Here is a 12,832-nt window from a genome sequence, read left to right as displayed (position 1 = left end):
TGTCAGTTTTAAGCATAGGTTGGTAAAAGTCAACAAAGGCATTCTAAGAGAATCAACTGCTATACAGAATTGACAATCCAAGAGGCTTGCATTTTCCTATCATTTGTCAATGTGTGCTACACATCTGTAACATTACGATAAACTTCCTGCATGTAGGATGCACACACTTGTTTCCCTTGGGAAGCTTCATGTCAAATTTTACCAGCATACCACCGATGGTCTGACAGATTGCTGACTGTGATTGCTCATCTACAAATGAAATCAATAGTCAGCTGCTGAAAGTTTACTTTGTTACTTGTCTAAAAACAGTTCACATCTGGTCTCAGAGGCCGCAGTCCAGTTATCACCCATGCTAGAAACTGCCTGTCACCCTGTTCCCAGATCTGGGTGTGTGGACAGGAGGCTGGGTACTCCTGAAGAAAATCTTCCTATAACACCACTATGACTTTTACTCCTACAGTTCCCTAAAGAATTGCAGCGATTTACCAAGGTAAGTGCATATTAAGGGAAGGAAATAGCATTTTTTTTAAAGATTTTATTTATTTATTTGACAGAGATCACAGGTAGGTGGAGAGGCAGGCAGAGAGAGAGAGAGAGGGGAGGAAGCAGGCTCCCTGCTGAGCAGGGAGCCCAATGCGGGGCTCGATCCCAGGACCCTGGAATCATAACCTGAGCCGAAGGCAGAGGCTTTAACCCACTGAGCCGCCCAGGCACCCCAGGAAATAGCATTTTTGGAAGAATTCTAGGTTACAAGGACATGTACTGTAGTTATTCTAGGGGACTATGGGGGCAATTCTTGCCCTGGTCCAGCTCAGAGGAGGCCCTATGAGCTCCTGTGCCAGTCATTTGCCTTTTGGCTGTAAGATCCATTTTCTGCCTCATCCCTTGCTCTACACTATTGCATGTGTTTAAGCTCTGCGGGTGCTCTGACAACTGGTTTTCTGTCTGGTTTACTAAGTGGGAGGCACTAGCAATATACCAGAAGGTGAGAGTTGAGGGGGAAGCCAGGGTGTTTCTCTCTCACTTGCTCTGCTTTGCATGATGGCTATGGTGAAAGCTACATCACCTCTGTTCTACCTCCTTCCAGTCACCCCTTATTATGGTCCCACCTCCTGCTAGGGATGTCCCTGTGGCTCTGTCTAGCTCTAAGTGGCCCTGGTTCCTGGCTTGGTAATATCCTCTCCACCCTTTGGCCTTCAAGCTCCAGGGTCGGTAACTGCTCTCCAGTAACTGATCCGAGTTGCGGATCACTCTCCCACGACCTTTATATTATATTAGTTTCCTCTGTCAAATTCCCTCTACTGAAGCTCATGGTGTCTGGGTTTCCTGACTAAAGACTGGTAGACAAAACTCATTATTCTTACTTGGTTTGGTAACATTCATGCTAGCCTAAATCACATTCCAAGACAACACCGGGAACTGCCACCTTAGCGAATTCCCTGTGAGGTTGGGGAGCATATTGCAGAGTGAGTCGCTACTACTTGCCCTCCCCATCACTAAGAAGTAGACACACGAAATACACTGTAAAGAGTAGTATTTCAACGTAGGGTTTCAGACAAAGCACACGTAACCAGTTTACTCAACAGTTTTTAGTTAGAGGCTATCATGTGGAACGAATTTGAATGGCAGCCTGTGTATAGATGAACCCAAATATTGTGCTTTTTAATACATACAACAAGCAATAGGTATGTTCTGTAACACTTTGGCCTATATTTGCCTAAATATTTTGCCTTTTTCTGTGACATGACTACTCATAAGCAGAAATGGGCAAGATAACCTTATGGCCCTCCCAAAGGCCAAAACACTGAGGGAGGAGCAGAAAGAGGAGTGTTCTTCTTGCGGGGGGGGGGGGGGGACTCCTTTGTACCACAACCCACTGTCTTTTATTTCCACTCCAGCAAGTACAACGAGTCTTCATCATGTTACATTTTATGTGTTAACTGTATTTGTTGCTCTCAATATCTCTTACTCTCATAAGCTTGTGTTCATTGTTCAGTTGATCTATTTTTCTATTGGCAAAAATTGTGTACTTAGGGTTGGGATGTAAAAGCCTCATCGTTTTTATATTAAACATAGTGGAAATTTTTTCCTTTTGAACAGTTTTTCACTTAATGACACTTTTAATTAGGAGTGGATTAAAAATCCTAAAGAAAGGGTAGGTCTATGCTGAAGGACCCACGTTAAAACTTTTGGTTCTTGGGCGCCTGGGTGGCTCAGTGGGTTAAGCCGCTGCCTTCGGCTCAGGTCATGATCTCAGGGTCCTGGGATTGAGTCCCGCATTGGGCTCTCTGCTCAGCGGGGAGCCTGCTTTCCTCTCTCTCTCTCTCTGCCTGTCTGTCTACTTGTGATTTCTCTCTGTCAAATAAATAAAATCTAAAAAAAAATAAAAATAAACTTTTGGTTCTTTATCTCATGCTTCTGGGTTCCGGTGATATGGAGTTTTGTTTTTAGCATCGAATGGAGGAATTCTTTCATTATGGCAAACAGTAATGGTGTCATTAAATCAGAAGCTGAATGCCACCTGGCCATTTTAAGCTCTTGTCATCAGGAGAGCAGATTTTTTGAAAAGAAGGGAAAAAACATTGTGGTTGGTTTTAGAAAGTTAAAATGCAGGGGTGAGGTGGGGTTGCTCTACAAAGTTACTGGAAAAACATGGTTGGGGCATTTCCTTGTGCTAATTGCCATATCTGGGTATAATGTTCCATGTTCAAAATTGTTAGTTTCTGTCTCCCAGTTCTGAGTTATGCTTGTGTAAAGGTTTTAGTCCTGGGAGGAAGTCTTCAGATCAGGAACGACAATGGCTGCAATGAAGGCCAAATGACCTCTGTCCATTCCATATGTCTCCTGCCACTAGAAGGATAAAAAAGCTACAGTGACTAATCCTGACAGGCAAGAATAAATAGGATATTGGGGCTTGGGAGTATTAGGGACAGTCCACCTTCTTGAACTGCATTGTACAATGGTAAATGGTAAGTGGAAATGGAAGACACTTGTGATACCACCCAGGCCATTGATGGTTTGGGTCAGATGTTGGTCAAGCCTAGGAGAAGTACGGCATTATATAAAGTGAAAGAGAAGTCTTACACACCAATCATAACCCCAAGGCCAGTTTCTGAAAGAAAAGAACAGGTTATATTCTCTACCCATGGTTTTCTATTTGCGGCTTCAAAATTAAGCTCCCTCCCCAGCCAGTGCCATTTTATTAATTCAAAGAAAGTCTTTTAATTCAAGTGTTTTAAATTCAGTTCTATGCCAGTGACGGCTTTACAACTTTATTTTTAATGAGAAAATATTTAAGGAGGTTAAGTGTAAAGTTTCATGAGTTTTTAAAAGCTAGTACAGTAAAACAATCACTTTAGGTGTAGAATTCTATTTTGGCAAATTCCTACAGTCCTCTAACTACTGCGACCAAGATATAGAAGACCTGGGCACCTGGGTGGCTCAGTTGGTTAAGCAACTGCCTTCGGCTCAGGTCATGATCCTGGAGTCCCAGGATCAAGTCCCACATCAGGCCCTCTGCTCATCAGGGAGCCGGCTTCTCCCTCTGCCCCTCGCCCTTTTCATGCTCTCTCTCTCTCTCTGTCTCTCAAATAAATAAAATCTTTAAAAACAAAACAAAAAGATACAGAAGACCTTCGTAGAGAGTCTTCTCCTCCCGCCCCCAGCTCCTAACTACCACTCATCTCTTTTCTGTCTTAAATGATGTTACAAAATGTCAAGTATAACGGCCAGGCAGCCTCTTGGGTCTGTAACAACAGCGGTAGGCCCCTGCTCTTGTTAAGGGAGGGTATTCCATGAAGAAAGAGGCTTTCTGCTCCAGGGACCCAGAAATCTCTGTACAGCTCTGGTAAGATTGGCCCTCAACACGTAAATGTGGAAAAACACCAGTTAACCCAGATAACGATGAAGGTTATGCAGCAGATTTTTAAAAAGTCACGAGGTGAGTGGTGGCATTTGTGACTAGAGTCTGGGCAGCGATCTATGAGAGTGAAAGGTGGGAACTAGCCCCGACTTTGGGGTTAGGCCGTGCAGGTGCAGGACCCACAGGCGCAGGGGCAGTGGCATCTGGAGGACTGACGTGGGGGGACTGGATAGGCCCGAGTGTCCAGGGACACGGGGACCCACCTGGGGTCAGAGGTGCGCAGCGAATCGGACGCGAAGGCAAGTTGTGCTCACACGCCCCCAGCACAACCACACTGTGGACACCGACAAGGCCCCAGCGCTGCCCTTCGGCGCGCGCGTCCTCTCACTCGGTCGGCGGGAACACCCGTGGCACGCGCACCAGAGGAGCAAGCCACCTGCCGCGCCTTAGCACCGCCCACTTCAGCCCTACGGCCACGCCCCTCGCCGTCAGCCCCGCCCCCGTCTTGGAACCGCGCCTGCGCGCATCCTAACCCGGCACCGACTCCTAGAAGCCCGTGGGGCGCTGTCTGTCCGTCGGGAGGCCTGTACTTCCGGTCAGGCTCGGGCCGGGTGTCCAGAGCCACCCGGAGGCAGCGGTCCCGAAGAGCCGGAGGCGGCCGGCCCTTAAGGGAGACGGCGGACGCTGTGTGGGCCTGCGCTCCGCTCAGTCCTGCCGCCGCCCTGGCCGGGACTACGCTTCCCAGGGGGCGTTGCGGTGGCCGCCCACGCCCACTTCCGGCGGCGGCCCCGGGCCCGGGTTCAGGCGCCTGGCGGGGTCGGGGGCTCGGCAGCCGTGTTGGGCGCGGGGCGGGGTGGCGCGGGGCGGGGCGCGCCCGCGGTGGGTGGAGGGAACGAGCCAGCTCGCCGCGCCGACATGCAGGCGGTGGCGAGTGCGGGCAGGGGCGCGCGGGCCCGCGGGCGGGGGTCCCCACCGCGGCGCGGCGCTCCCCGCACAAAGCCCGGGGGGGGCCGAGGCCGGACTGCGGGGACCCCGGCTGCCTTCTCCCGCCCTGGCCGGGGAAGGCCGCGCGCGAGGAATGGCTCCCCCTCCAGAGGCCAACGAGGAGTGGTGACCGCGGGGCCTGAGAACCGAGGTGAGGGTGACAGGTGGTCGGGGCTGGGGACTGGGGCGAATTCACGCCCTCAGAACGCGGGGGCAGTGCGGTCTTGGGGCACAGGGCCGCTCGGGCCCCTGTGCTGGTGAGTGGTTGTCCCCGGGCTCTGAGGCTGGCTGGTCGGAGGAATGCAGGGGTTTCCAAGTTTACCCTGAGTCCCGGCATCCTGCAGCGGTGCCGGGAGGGACCGTGACTCGCCCAGGGTCAGCCTGACCCCACACCATCCTGATTCATGCTCCCAGAGAAAGAAACCCCTCTCCCGCCGTGGCAGTCCCTCGGTGGAGTGACATTCGTGGACAGATCAGTGCCTCCAAAATTGGTCCCATCCTTTCGTCCCCGAGCGTTCGGTTCTCCACCTGTTGACGCCCTTTCTGATTTACGGCCCTGGTTGAACACGCAGCCGGAAAGGGACCATTTCCAGCCTGGTGGTCAGGAGCGTGGTGTAGACTCGCTCTCCAGCGACTCCTTTCTCTTCCCCCAGCTCTTCCTTACAGGGACACTGCCCTTCTCCAGGAGAAGAGGCAGAAACAGGAGGCAGCAGGGACAAGAGCCGAACTAAGAGCCATGTCTCAGGTGAGTTGGCATTTCCACTCTTCTCTCTGAAGTGCAGTCTTGCTTTTCAGGACTTAATAATGTTTATTTTCTTTTAAAAGTTTTCAGTTTAAGAGACCTGTCCTGGGAGCTGGTTCCCATTTCCTTACATTCTGGTGAGTGATGGGCTACAGGGGTAGCCCAGGGCCTCCCTCCCTGCTTCCTCTTCATCCCATTCGGTGTTCATTCTTCATTGGTGAAGTGATTCAGCCCCTCGCTGTGCCACTTTTCTCAGAGGGACTCTGATGGAGCCGAAACGTGCTCTTGGGGCAAGCATGACAGCTGCTTGTGCTGTACCGTGGGTTTGGTATCTACTTGGTGCCAATCCTTGGAGACACGGATGGCTGAGCCCCAGTCCCTGCACTCAAGGAGCTCACAGCCTGTTGGAGAGTTGTGGAAGCAAACAAGGTTCTCAAGTGCAGGTGAGAGCTGACTAGAGGAGCTCTTGGCTTCTAGCTGCCTGTGAGGGAAGGGCAGAGGCTCTTCCCCAAGGCGGTGATGTTGCAGCCGTGGTTTGAAGGGAGAAGGGGATGTTTGGCAGGCAGAAGAGAGAAGAGCGGCGCTGGTGCAGTGTGAGAAGTTGTCTGTATCTCACTTGATCGGGTGGCTTCTTAAAATGCTAACAGATAGTTTTGTTTGTTTCTGTCCTCTGTGTCTCATAAATGAACCAGGTTCCACTTGGCCCACCCAGACTACTTTAAGCAGGTTACCAGTAATTGCCACCTTACCAGATGCTCTGTCCAGTCCTCAGTCTTTTTTGGCTCTCACTGGCATTTGAGGTAGCTCAGGGGTTGGCCGACTTTCACTGTAAAGGGCTAGGAAGTGAATGTTTTAGGCTTTGCAGGCCGTAAGGTCTCTGCTGCGGCTGTTCCACTCTGCCGTCTAGAGCAGAAGCAGTCGCAGACAATATGTGAATGCATGGCAGGGCTGTGTACCAATAAAACTTTATTTACAAAGACAGGTGCCTGCCCACCCTTGAAATAGCTCATTCCTTGCTCTTCAGTGGGACCCTTTTTCCCCTTGACTTGTAGAGCACAGCAGGCATCTAGCCTTCCTTCCAACTTTCTGGCGTCTCAGTTTTCACTGCTGGTTTCCTCATCTCCCAGACCTACAACTGTCAGCGTGCCTCAGGCTGGTGTTCTTGGCTCTCAGTTCTCGTCTCTCTGCCCACATTCCCCTGAGGAGGTCTGCCCGTTCTCATCTATAAAAACTCGGCCACAGGCCCCTGAGCTCCAAGCCAGTGCATCCAACTTGACTCCTCTTGAATGTCGAGCAGGTAGTTCGGACCTAACACATTCACATCTGCCATCGGCAGTTGCCCCCACCCGGCTGCTCCCGCAGCGGTCTCTGGCTCTGGCCGTGGCAGTGTCATGCTGTCAGTTGTTCAAGCAGAAGCTCTCTCGTTCTTGTCTCTCTTTCCCTGCCGCCCATCTTTGCCTCATTGCAGATCCTGTCAGCACTGTTTTCATGCTGTATTCCCAGCCTGACAATTATCATCGTGCCCACTCCTCTGTCGCTGCCCGGTCCTTATTATCCTACAGTCGGCCCCTCAACTCTGCTCCCATGTCTTCCTGCTTCTACATATGCTCCCACAGTCGTGTCCCAGGCCTGCAGCCAGGCGGACTCTGTTCTAACTGCTGCGTTGCTCTCTGCTCAGAACCCTTCGGTGGCTTCCCTGAATGAAGGCCACATCCTTCATGTGCTGACAGGGCCCCACCAGAGCTGGTCCTCTGGACCTCTCACATTTTCCATCCTCCTCCATCACTCACTTTGCTTCCTTGAAAATTGCCTTCTCATTTTCCCGAACCTTCTATCTATAGCTTCAAAGACTCCCATCCAAATTCCTCACATCTTCTTCTCTGCATTACTCCTTTTTTAAACTCTGCACATTTCAACATCTAGTACATTTACTTAATACATCTGCTTTTCTGCTCCAGGTACACTTGAAACAGGCAGGGATTTTGGACAGTTTCAGCCGCATGTCCTGATTCAAAAAATATTTGGTAGAGGAATGTGTGAGCGTCTCTTGTAGCCAGTGTTTTGCTATTTAATATGGTATTACGGTAATCACTTTTATACCTGGAAGTGTGCTTTATCCCTGATCATTTCCTATGAATACATTCCTAGAAGTTTTTACTTTGTGGATTAAAGTTTATTAAACTGACATGAAATCAGAATACTTTAAAAGTTTTATTTAGATGGGACAGGGGTAGAGCCTCAGAAGCTAGAATTTATGGTGTAAAAAGAGTAGACTTCACCAAAAAGAAAAAATTACCTGTTCATTCAGGTGCCTTAAAAATTAATTGACTTGAACCAAAGAGAAACTTCTTTAGTGCGTTTTTTTCTTATAAAAGGCTTTCATTCTTTTCCTATGGAGTATTAACATAAAGTATTTTTGTGTAAAGATAGAATTGCTTTTGTTTTCTATTTGCCTTTAATCTCCTTGTCTCTGTCTTTATTAAGATTAAGAGTAAGATCACCAGATTAAATTCTTACACTGGGTTTACCATTATGTTTTCTCTCTGGTGTAGTGTGATGTTGTAAAACTCTTTGGGAAGTTTGTGCATGTCCACGCTGACAATGGGAATAAGAGTAGGATGTGCTCCATCGAGGGTGGTTCGTGTACCTTTAAATAAAGCGGGTTGATTGGGACATGAGTTGGAAAAAATTTGTTCTATCTGAAAGCCATGTTGCCCAGTGGGTCTTGTTTCGTCATCAGGGTGAATGGATGGCAAGCATGATGGCTGTTGTCAGAGTAGAACGTTTTAATAGGGGCCTGCTGGTGTCCTGGTCATAGGCGTGGCAAAGGAGGCAGGCTGCCTGGGTTCCGATGCTAGGGTTCGCATTTAATCACTATGTAACCTCAGGGCAACGTAAATAACCACATTTTCTTCACTTGGAAAAATGGGGATGATAATGGTACTGGCTTAATGTGGTTCGTTGAAGGATTAAGTGAATGTACGTAAAGTGCCAAGAAAAACATAAACGTGCATGGCCTACAGTGAGATCTCAGTAGGTGTTGGCTGTCAGCATCCTGGTCTCGTTGTCATTTAGAAGTTTACGGATCAGCCCCTCAGGTGATGCCCAGTAACGTGGTGATCCATGGTGCTGGAAGGAGCTGGCAAACTGGCCCGCTCTGGCATGCCGCCTTTTTTTCCCATAGCCCATGAGCAACAGATGACAGTCACGTTTCTCAGCAACTGAAAAAAATGAAAATACAGTGTCATCTGTGAAATTACGTAAGTGTACATCTTGGTGCCCATGGATGAAGTCTCCTTGGAGCGTGGCACACACATGGTTTAGCCGTGGTCTGTGGCAGCTCTCATGTGGCAAGGGCAGGGTTCAGTTCCTGTTGCAGAGGCCGTGTGGCCTCTGAGGTCTAAAATATTTGCCCTCTGGCCTTGTACACAAAGATGTTGCTGGCCCCTGATGTAGAGGTTACAAGTGTGGACTGTGAAGCCAGACCGCTGGGTTCAGAGTCTTGGCCCTGCAGTTGACTGGGTGATCATGGGCAAGTTACTGCTCTTGGTTTCCTCATCTCTGAAGTGGGAGCAGTGCTGGGACCAACCGTCAGGGTTGGGGGATCGAGTCAGCTTGTGTATAAGCCTATAGAATTGTGTCTGGAATGTTCCAAGTGCTGTGAGTGGTAATCGCTCCTGTTCCCAGTAAGAGGCATTTGCTGGCTCTCCTGGTCTGTCCCAGCTGCCATCACAGACCAGCACAGACAGTGTGGCTGATGCGCCATGGACCTTTATTTCTCAGAGTCCTGGAGGCTGGAGAAAAGCAGGATGGTGGGTTTGGCTGATGGTGTGTGCTGGCTGGTGCGGACCGCTTCCTGTTTCATGGCTGGCGCCCTCTCTCCATGTCCTCCTACGGAGGAAGGAGCTAAGGTGCTGGGGGGGAGTGGGGGGGGGTCTCTTTTATAAGGACACTAAGACCGTTAAAGAGGATTCACCCTCATGACCAGAGGGCCTTCCAAAAGGCCCCACCTCCAAATGCCGTCACACTAGGCATTAGGATTCCAAAGTATGGATTTTGGGGGGATGCAGACATTCAGACCATAGCATGAACAGAAGTCATTGGTTCTTTTTTTTTTTTTAAGTAGTTGCATTTACATTTTTTTTCTTTTTTTCAAAAGATTTTATTTGGGGGCTCCTCGGTGGCTGAGTGGGTTAAAGCCTCTGCCTTCGGCTCAGGTCATGATCCCAGGGCCCTGGGATCGAGCTCCGCATCAGGCTCTCTGCTCTGCAGGGAGCCTGCTTCCTCCCCTCTCTCTCTGCCTGCCTCTCTGCCTACTTGTGATCTATGTCTGTCAAGTAAATAAATAAAATCTTTAAAAAAAAAAAAAAAGAGTAGGTTTAAAAAAAAAAAGATTTTTTATTTGTTTATTTGAGAGAGAGTGCACATGAGTGAGAGGGTGCGGGCACCCCCAGGAGGAGCAGAGGGAGAAACAGACTCCCTCCTCAGCAGGGACCCCAATGGGGGTTCTATCCCAGGACTCTGGGGTCATGACCTGAGCCAAAGACAGTTAACTGACTGAGCCACCCAGGTGCTCCCAGAAGTCATTGATTCTCTATCTAAAGGGCAAGTCTGTTTAAAGTGAGAAACTGCCTTACTTGTCTTCCTTACTTGGAAGGTTACACATACTCGGTTCATGCTAGGTCCCTCTGGAACACAGAAGGAGAGAGGTAGAGAAGGGGACATTTCTTGTTAAGGAAAAAAAAAAAAGACTCTCAAAAAACTGTGTTGCCAAGTATGAGAAAATTTTGGAACTTTTACTCTTCTGTGTAGTAGGGGCTCCAAATTCCAGTTTTCTTACCAACGACAAAATAGTAACAAATGCAAGAAAATTGGGCGCCATTTTCTCTTGCACCAACAGACTATTTATAAAGTTATTGTAAAGATGTTGTGAAGATGCTATAGATTTTAGAAAGGCACTTTGTATATAATCTATGTATTGTATTTTATATAATGTTTCATTTGGTAAAGAACATCTGAAAAGATTTTGAATATCTGAAATAAGTAAGTACAAGACTTGGCCAGGCAAGGAGCATGCTGATAGGACTGTAAGGCTGGAATCTGTGAGAAACCGGCTTTTAGAATCAGGTCAGAATAAAACATAGAAGTAGTATGTGTCTGAGCACCTATCCCTTTGAACCAGTTGAAAATATTTGCACTGAAATGGGTTTTTGGGGGGCATCCGGCTGGCTCAGTCAGAAGAGCATACGACTCTTGATCTCAGGGTCGTGAGTTCAAGCACCACATTGGGGATAAAGACTACTTAAATAAAAAAAATATTTAAAAAAAAAGAAATTGTTATGGGTTTTTGTTTGTTTAAAGATTTTATTTATTTATTTGACAGAGAGAGATCACAAGTAGGCAGAGAGGCAGGCAGAGAGAGAGAAGGGGAAGCAGGCTTCCTGCTTAGCAGAGAGCCCGATGCGGGGCTCGATCCCAGGACCCCGGGACCATGACCTGAGCCAAAGGCAGAGGCTTTAACCCACTGAGCCCCCCAGGTGCTCCTGTTTGTTTTTAAGCCACTTGATTGAGGTACGATTGACACATAGGAAGCGGCATGTGTCCATGTGTGCCACTTGGTGAGCTCGAGGGTGAGTATATGCTGGTGAGACTGTCATCGCCATCAAAACCAGACACTTATTCCTCACCTTCCAAAGTTTCCTCCTCCTCCCATTATTATTATTATTATTTTTATTATTGACAGCAAGAACACTTGACATAAGACCTACCCTCTTAGCAGCTGTAAGGATGTAACCTCGTACCGTTCTCTGTAGGCCGGAGGCTGTATCCACATCCTGCAGAACGAAACTGTCCCCTCTGACCGTCACCTCCACATCTCCTCCCCCTGCCCCGGCAGCCACCGTTCTATCCTCTGCTTGTGGAGGCGCCAGGAGTCCGGCTCCCGCGTGTGGGTAGGAGCTCGAGTTGTTTGCTCGGCGTCCGGCTCCTTCCGCCCCGCGTCTGCCCAGAAATCCCAGTGCTCGGAGGTGCCGCCGAGGCGTGCACGGTCATCGGAGCCGGAGACAGGGACCCACCGGCGCAGCTGGGCTTGGGCTGCCGGGTGAGAGGCCTCGCGCTGCTCACTTGGCCCATGCGTCGCGTCGCCATGTCCCCGTTGTCGTCATCGGCTGTCTGGGCCGTGCGGTGACCACCCACTTGCTCGCTCCAGTCGGCCTGGGAGCGTGTCGCTCGCTGGAGGCTCGGGCTGCGGGGGTCTTGGCTGCTTTGTGCACGTGTCAGCAGGTGTCTTCGGGTGTGGGGACCGGGGGACTTGTGTCAGGAGCTTCCTGTCTTCACGCCAGTCCGGATGCCATTTACAGGCCCCTTGGACTCATCTTTACACATTTCGGTTCAAAGGAACCTCAAAGGGACTTTGGTTTCCGGAGAGTTCGGGCGGTCAGCCACGTGGTAGCTGACATGCATCCGCACTACATGGCGCCTTGCACGTCCTGAGGGCGGCCTGTGCGGGGTGCGCCATTCGGGCCATGGTCTGGGAGGTTTTGCTGATTTTTCCACTTCATAGTTGGGAGCCAGGACGGAGCTGAAGCAGCTTAGACGGCAGGGCCAGCGGCGGGGGCTGCCCGCGGCTGCAGCCTCAGGGTAGCCCAGACTTTCCTGCTCCGGGATCTTGGTGTGGCCTTTTAGAATTTGTGGGCAGCTGGTCATCTCCATCCAGAGGGATGTATCAGAATTTTAAGATTTTACTTATTTATTTATTTTAAAAAGATTTTATTCATTTGACAGACACAGCAAGGGAGGGAACACAAGCAGGGGGAGTGGGAGAGGGAGAAGCAGGCTCCCGGCTGAGCAGGGAGCCTGTTGCGGGGCTCGAACCCAGGACTCTGGGATCAGGACATGAGCTGAAGGCAGACATTTAACAACTGAGCCACCCAGGTGCCCGTGTAGTATTTTTCATTCTTATTAAACACTCATCTTTATTTTGGGAAAAAAGAGAATCTTGTTGGTTTAGTTTAGTTTTGGGGTTTTTGTTTTAATTGATGTGCGTGCTCAGCATCTGGTGAACACTGGAAGTAAAACAGAACTCCCTAGAACCCACTTCGAGGTGGAGTTCTTCTGTGCCGTCAAGGTTCACCCTCAGATTGGTCTTCTGACTCTTGTGCCGAGCAGGTGACACGCGTGTCCTCCTGCTAAGTGCTCTGGTCACTCTCGTGTGTGGGGCAGTGGAGCCTCTGTTATTCGTTGTG

The 12,832-nt window shown here is 49.7% G+C and overlaps 1 protein-coding gene across 1 annotated transcript in view; it reads left to right on the top strand.

The window, feature by feature from the left end:
• Positions 1–5,501: 5,501 nt before the first annotated feature.
• Positions 5,502–12,832, top strand: part of LOC101678365 (zinc finger protein 470) — a 64,478-nt gene continuing 57,147 nt past the window's right edge. The window contains exons 1-2 of the mRNA XM_013048037.2: positions 5,502–5,591; positions 5,672–5,725. The gene's annotated coding sequence lies outside the window, so the exon portion shown is untranslated. The remainder of the gene's footprint in view (positions 5,592–5,671; positions 5,726–12,832) is intronic.

This window comes from Mustela putorius, unplaced genomic scaffold, assembly GCF_011764305.1.
Source record: "Mustela putorius furo isolate JIRA1106 unplaced genomic scaffold, ASM1176430v1.1 tig00000196_pilon_pilon_pilon, whole genome shotgun sequence".
Taxonomy (NCBI): domain Eukaryota; kingdom Metazoa; phylum Chordata; class Mammalia; order Carnivora; family Mustelidae; genus Mustela; species Mustela putorius.
The sequence above is the reverse complement of the archived record's forward strand: the minus strand, read 5'-3'. Positions and strand labels throughout refer to the sequence as shown.